A 7,212-nucleotide genomic window follows, 5' to 3' on the forward strand; every position below is an offset into this window, starting at 1 on the left:
TCTACTAAAAGACCCATATCAGAATGAAAAACACAGACAAACTGAAAATAAAGGGATGAAAATAGATATTTCATACAAATGGAAATGAAAAATAAGCTGGTGTGGCAATACTTATATCTGACAAAATAGACTTTAAAACAAAGGCTATAGTAGGAGACAAAGAAAAACACTACATAAGATAAAAGGAGCAATTCAACAAGAGGATATAACTCTGGTAAACATTTATGCATCCAACATAGGAGTACCCAAATATATAAAGCAAATTTTGATGGACATAAAGGAAGAGATTGACAATAATACAATCATAGTAGGTGATTTAAACACTCTGTTGACATCAGAAAATCAACAAGGAAATGTCACACTAGATCAGATGGATTTAATTGATATTTTAAGAGCATTTTACCCCAAAGCAGCAGAATATATATTATTTTCAAGTGCAAATGGAATATTTTCTAGGATAGACCACATGTTAGGACACAAAACAAGTCTCAATAAATTTAAGAAGATTGAAATCATATCAAGCATTTTCTCTGACTGCAATGGTATAAAACTAGAAATCAATTACAAGGAAAAAAAAAACTGAAAAACACACAAACACATTGAGGCTAAATAGCATGTTACTAAACAATGAATGGGTTAAAATTAAGATCAAAGGAGAAATCAAAAGATACCTTGAGACAAATATAAATGAAAACACAATAACCCTAAATTTATGGGACACAGTAAAAGTAGTCCTAAGAGGGAAATTCACAGCAATATGGCCTACCTTCAGAAACAAGAAAAATACAAATAAACAATCTAACCTTGCACCTAAAGGAACTAGAAAAAGAACAACAAACGAAGCCCAAAGTGAGTGGAAGAAAGGAAATTATGAATATCAGGTGGAAATAAACAAAATAAAGTCTAAAAAAAATACAAAAAAAATCAATGAATCTGAGAGCTGATACTTTGAAAAGATGAACAACACTGATAAAACTTTAACCAGACTCATGAAGAAAAAAGAGAGTGGACCCAAATAAATAAAAACAGAAATGAAAGAGAAAAAACAATTGACACCACAGAAATACAATTATAAAAAAAATATTACCGCCCTTGCTGGTTTGGCTCAGTGGATAGAGCGTCAGCCTTCGGACTGAAGGATCCCAGGTTTGATTCTGGTCAAGGGCACATGCCTGGGTTGTGGGCTTGATCCCCAGTAGGGGACGTGCAGGAGGCAGCCAATAAATGATTCTCTTTCATCATTGATGTTTCTATCTCTCTTTCCCTCTCCTTTCCTCTCTTAAATCAATAAAGATATACTAAAAATATTACCTACAGCCCTGGTTGGTATGGCTCAGGGGTAGAGTGTTAGCCTGCACACCAAAGGGTCCCAGGTTCCATTCCCAGTGAAGGGTACACATCTGGGTTGTAGGTTGGTTCCCAGGTCCCAGTCAGGGCGCATGCAGGAGGCAACCAATCTCTCTCTCTCTCTCTCTCTCTCTCTCTCTCTCAACTATGCACCAACAAATTGGAGAATCTGGAAGAAATGGATAAATTCCCAGAAACATATAATCTTTCAAAACTAAATCAAGAAATTACAGAAAACCTGAAGACTGTTTACAAAAACTAGTGAAATTGAAGCAATAATGAAAAAAACTCCCAACAAACAAAAGTCCTGGACCACACGGTTTTACAGGTGAATTTTAGCAAACATTCAAGGAAGAACTAACACCTATATTTTGCAAACTACTTCAAAAAATCCAAGATGAGGGAAGATTCCCAAGCTCATTTTACGAGGCCAGCATTATCCTAATTCCAAAACAGGATAAAGACACTACAAAGAAAGTAAACTATAGGCCAGTATCCCTGATGAATATAGATGCCAATATTCTGAACAAAATATTTGCAAACCAAATTTAGCAATACATTAAAAATATCATACATCATGACCAAGTGGGATTTATTCTGGAGATGCAAGGCTGGTATAATATTCGCAAATCAATGAGCGATATACACCACATAAACAAATTTAAAGACAAAATCACATGATAATTTCAATAGATGCAGAAAGAGAATTTGACAAAATCCAGCACCCATTTTTGATAAAAACTCTCAGCCAAGTGGGAATAGAGGGAACATACCTCAACATAATTAAAGCCATATATGACATCTACAGCCAACATCATACTCAATGGGCAAAACTAAAAATATTTCCCCTAGAACAGGATCAAGACAGGGATTTCCACTTTCACCACTCTTACTCAACATAGTACTGAAAGTCCTAGCCACAACTATCAGACAAGAAGAAATAAAAGGCATTCAAACTGAAAAAGAAGTAAAACTATTATTATTTGCAGATGACATAATACTGTACATAGAGACCCCTAAAGATTCTACCAAAAACTACTAAAACTGATAATTTAATTCAGTAAAGTTGCAGGATACAAAATTAATATTAAAAATCAGTTGCATTTTTATTCACCAATAATGAATTCTCAGAAAGGGGAATAGGAAAAAATCCCATTTACAATTGCATCAAAAAAGAATATACCTAGGAATAAATTTAACCAAAGAAATAAAAGACCTGTACTCAGAATATAATAAGATACTAAAGAAAGAAATTTGTAGGGCGGGGCTATAGGGTTAAGCCTCGGACTGACCTGTTGGCAAAGCCACAAACAAGTCCCAGCTTAGAGGGCACAGTCCTTTTAGCATAATTAGACTTGACCTTATGATGCTCCCTAAATCTTACCTGGGAAGCTAATGGGCTGAGGGAGATGTAGCAAGTGCTGCCTAAACAAGTGAAACTCACAAGAATATAACTATGGTGACCACTACCTTGTTTACCTCCGGCTATAAAATAAAGGCTAAGCTTGCCTCTGGATCTCTCTCTGTGGCCTCAGCCAGGCACAGGAAGATCCACCTAGACCCAGCTTATTCTCTTTGTCTGTCATTTCTTCATCCTTCACCACCCTCATCTCTTTGTCATTTCGTCATCCTTCACAGCCCTCACTCAGGCTTTCGAACCCTTGGCTGAGCTGGCTCGGCCCAGAAATTGAAGAAGATGCAAATAATAGAAGCATATACCTTGTTCATGGATATGAATATTTAGCATTGTTAAAATGTTCATATCAACCAAAGCAATCTATAAGCTTAATGAAATTCCTATCAAAATAGCAATGGAGCCCTAATAGTTTGGCTCAGTGGATAGAGCATCAGCCTGTGGACTGAAAGGTCCCAGGTTCGATTCCGGTCAAGGGCATGTACCTTGGTTGCAGGCATCTCCCCAGTGGGAGGTGTGCATAGATGTTTCTCTCTCATCGATGTTTCTAACTCTCTGTCCCTCTCCCTTCCTCTCTGTAAAAAATCAATAAAATATATTTAAAAAATAGCAATGGAGTTTTTCACAGAAACAGTACAAATAATTCTAAAATTTATATGGAACCACCAAAACCCCAAATAGCCTCAGCAATCGTGAGGAAGAAGAACAAAGTTGGAGGCATTGCACTACCTGATATCAAACCATACTACAAAGCTATAGTAATCAAAACAGCATGGTACTGTCATAAAAATAGACATATAGATCAATGGAACAGAATAGAGAGCACAGAAATAAATCCACACATATATGTCAATTAATTTTTGACAAAGGAGGCAAGAACATACAATGGGATAAAAGACACTCTGTTCAATAAACGGTATTGGGTAAATTGATCAGATACATGAAAAAAAATGAACCTAGATCACCTCCTTATTCCATATACCAGAATAAACTCAAAATGGATTAAAGACTTACATATACCAGTAAGACTCAAAACCATAAAACTCCCAGAAAAAAACATAGGCAGTAAAATCTCTGACATTTCTCATAGCAATATTTTTTTCTGATATATCTCCTTGGGCAAGGAAAACAAAAGAAAAAATAAACAAATGGGAGTACATCAAGCTAAAAAATTTTTGCCAGCAAAAGAAACCATCAACAAAATACAAAGACAACCTACAGAGTGGGAGAAGATACCAATGCTACATCTGATAAGGGGTTAATACCCAAAATTTATAAAGAACTCATACAATTCAACACCAAAACCCCAAAGAATTCAATTAGAAAGTGGGCATGGAGAGACCAAGATGGCGGCATAGGTAAACACCGGAGACTGCTGCCGCAAACAACCACTTCAAAAGTACAACTAAAAGACGGAACGGACATCACCCAGAACCACAGGAAGGCTGGCTGAGGAGAGACTCTTCAACTAGAAGGAAAAATAACAGCACACCGAGGCTCAGAGGAGGCGCAGTGTGGAAAATACTCAGGTGCGGAGGTGCGCGCGCAAAGCGGGCTGGTGGCTGAGAGCGCGGTTGTCGTTTTCGGTCAGGGGGGAGTCTCAGACTCTGAGCTCCAGATACGGGCGAATCGCTGGGGACTCGGACCCAAACGGGAGAAGCGGGAGTGTCTGGCATCAGTTGGAAGGCAGCTTTCCCTCCGAGGTTTGCAGCGGTTCCGGGGGTTCTGAGAAGCAGAGCCTCTGGGAACAGGACTGAGGGCACCATAACGGCTCCCTCCGCCCGCCCTGTTGAGCCCGCCCCGCCCAAGCCCTGCGCAGAGCCATTTGCCGGATCGCCTCAGGCAAAGGCTAGATTAGCACCTCCCCAGAGGACAGAAGTTTTCCGCGGCAGACACAGCTGATTCACACAGCCAGTCGGCCTGGTGGTCAAATCCCTCTAGTATTAACTACAACAATCAAGGCTCAACTAGAACAAGACTGCGCACAAAGACCACTAGAGGGTGCACCAAGAAAGCATAAAAAATGCGGAGACAAAAAAACATGACAGAAATGGAGGATATAGAGCTAAAAATCGCAATTTTGAGGGCTTGCAAAAATGTGCTAGAAGCTGTCAATAAACTTGAGGAGAGAGTCACGAAAACTAATGAGACCCTCGATGCTATGATAAAGAACCAACTAGAAATTAAGCATACACGGACTGAAATAAAGAATATTATACAGACACCCAATAGCAGACCAGAGGAGCACAAGAATCAAGCCAAAGATTTGAAATGCGAAGAAGCAAAAAACACCCAACCGGAAAAGCAAAATGAAAAAAGAATCCGAAAATACGAAGATAGTGTAAGGAGCCTCTGGGACAGCTTCAAGCGTACCAACATCAGAATAATAGGGGTGCCAGAAGATGAGAGACAGCAAGATATTGAAAACCTATTTGAAGAAATAATGGCAGAAAACTTCCCCCACCTGGTGAAAGAAATGGACTTACAGGTCCAAGAAGCGCAGAGAACCCCAAACAAAAGGAATCCAAAGAGGACCACACCAAGACACATCATAATTAAAATGCCAAGAGCAAAAGACAAAGAGAGAATCTTAAAAGCAGCAAGAGAAAGAGACTCAATTACCTACAAGGGAATACCCATACGACTGTCAGCTGATTTCTCAACAGAAACTTTGCAGGCCAGAAGGGAATGGCAAGAAATATTCAAAGTGATGAATACCAAGAACCTACAACCAAGATTACTTTATCCAGCAAAGCTATCATTCAGAATTGAAGGTCAGATAAAGAGCTTCACAGATAAGGAAAAGCTAAAGGAGTTCATCACCACTAAACCAGTATTATACGAAATGCTGAAAGGTATCCTTTAAGAAGAGGAAGAAGAAAAAGGTAAAGATACAAATTGTGAACAACAAACATGCATCTATCAACAAGTGAATCTAAGAATCAAGTGAATAAATAATCTGATGTACAGAATGAACTGGTGATTATAATGAATCAGGGACATAGAAAGGGAATGGACTGACTATTCTTGGGGGGGAAAGGGGAATGGGAGATGCGGGAAGAAACTGGACAAAAATCGTGCACCTATGGATGAGGACAGTGGGTGGGGAGTGAGGGCGGAGGGTGGGGCGGGAACTGGGAGGAGGGGAGTCAGGGGGGGGAAAAAAAGAGGAACAAATGTAACCTGAACAAAAAAGATTTAATTAAAAAAAAAAAAAAAAACTGTGGTACATCTACACAATGGAATACTACACTGCAGTAAAAAAAAAGAAGGAATTCTTACCATTTACAACAGCATGGATGGAACTGGAGATCATTATGCTAAGTGAAATATCCCAGTCAGAGCAATATAAATATCACATGATCTCACTCATTTATGGAATATAATGAAGGCGACCAGGCCAGCAGTGGGGGCAGTTAGGGGCTATCAGGCAGGCAGGCAGGCAGGCAGGTGAGCGATTAGGAACCAGTGGTCCAGGATTGTGAGAGGGATGTCCGACTGCCAGATTGGAGAGGGTGCAGGCTGGGATGAGGGGACCCCCCCTCCTGTGCATGAATTTTGTGCACCGGGCCTCTAGTAGATATATAAAATGTTACTAATCATAGAGATATGCAAAGTAAAACCACAATGAGATATCACCTCACACCTGTCAGAATGGCTATCATCAATAAATCAATAAACCACAAGTGCTGATGAGGATGTAGAGAAAAGGGAACCTTCATGCACTGTTGGTGGGAATGCAGATTGGTGCAGCCACTATGGAAAACTGTATGGAGGGTCCTAAATAAAATATTTTAAAATGGAACTGCCTTATGATCCAGCGATTCCACTTCTGGGTATATATTGGAAGAAACTCAAAACACTAATTTGAAAGAATATATGCACCCCTGTGTTCATTGCAGTGTTATTTACAATAGCCAAGATATGGAAGCAAGCCAAGTGCCCATCAATAGAGGAGTGGACAAAACAGTGGTTGAACATATATACAATGGAATATTACTTGGCTATAAAAAGAATGAAATCTTTCCATTTGTAACAGTATGGATGAACCTAAAGGGTATTATGTTAAGTGAAATAAGCTAGACAGAGAAAGACAAATACCATATGATTTCAATTATATGTGGAATCTAAAGAACAAAATAAATGAAAAAGCACAATTGAAACAGACTCATAGACACAGAGAGCAGACTGATGGTTGTGAGAGGGGAGGGGGGTTGGAGGGTTGGGTGAGAAAAGGTAAGGGATGAAGAAGTACAAATTTATAGATTCAAAATAGTCACGGGGATGTAAATAGTCACAGCATAGGAAATATAGTCAATATTATTTTTTTTTAATTTTTTTATTGCTTAAAGTATTACAAAGGGTACCACATATGTGTCTTTTTCCCCCGCCCTTGACAATCCCCTGGCTTCCCCTACCCCCCAGTGTCTTATGTCCATTGGTTACGCCTT

The sequence above is a fragment of the Myotis brandtii genome, unplaced genomic scaffold (assembly GCF_000412655.1).
Source record: "Myotis brandtii unplaced genomic scaffold, ASM41265v1 scaffold903, whole genome shotgun sequence".
In the NCBI taxonomy this organism is placed as follows: Eukaryota; Metazoa; Chordata; class Mammalia; order Chiroptera; family Vespertilionidae; genus Myotis; species Myotis brandtii.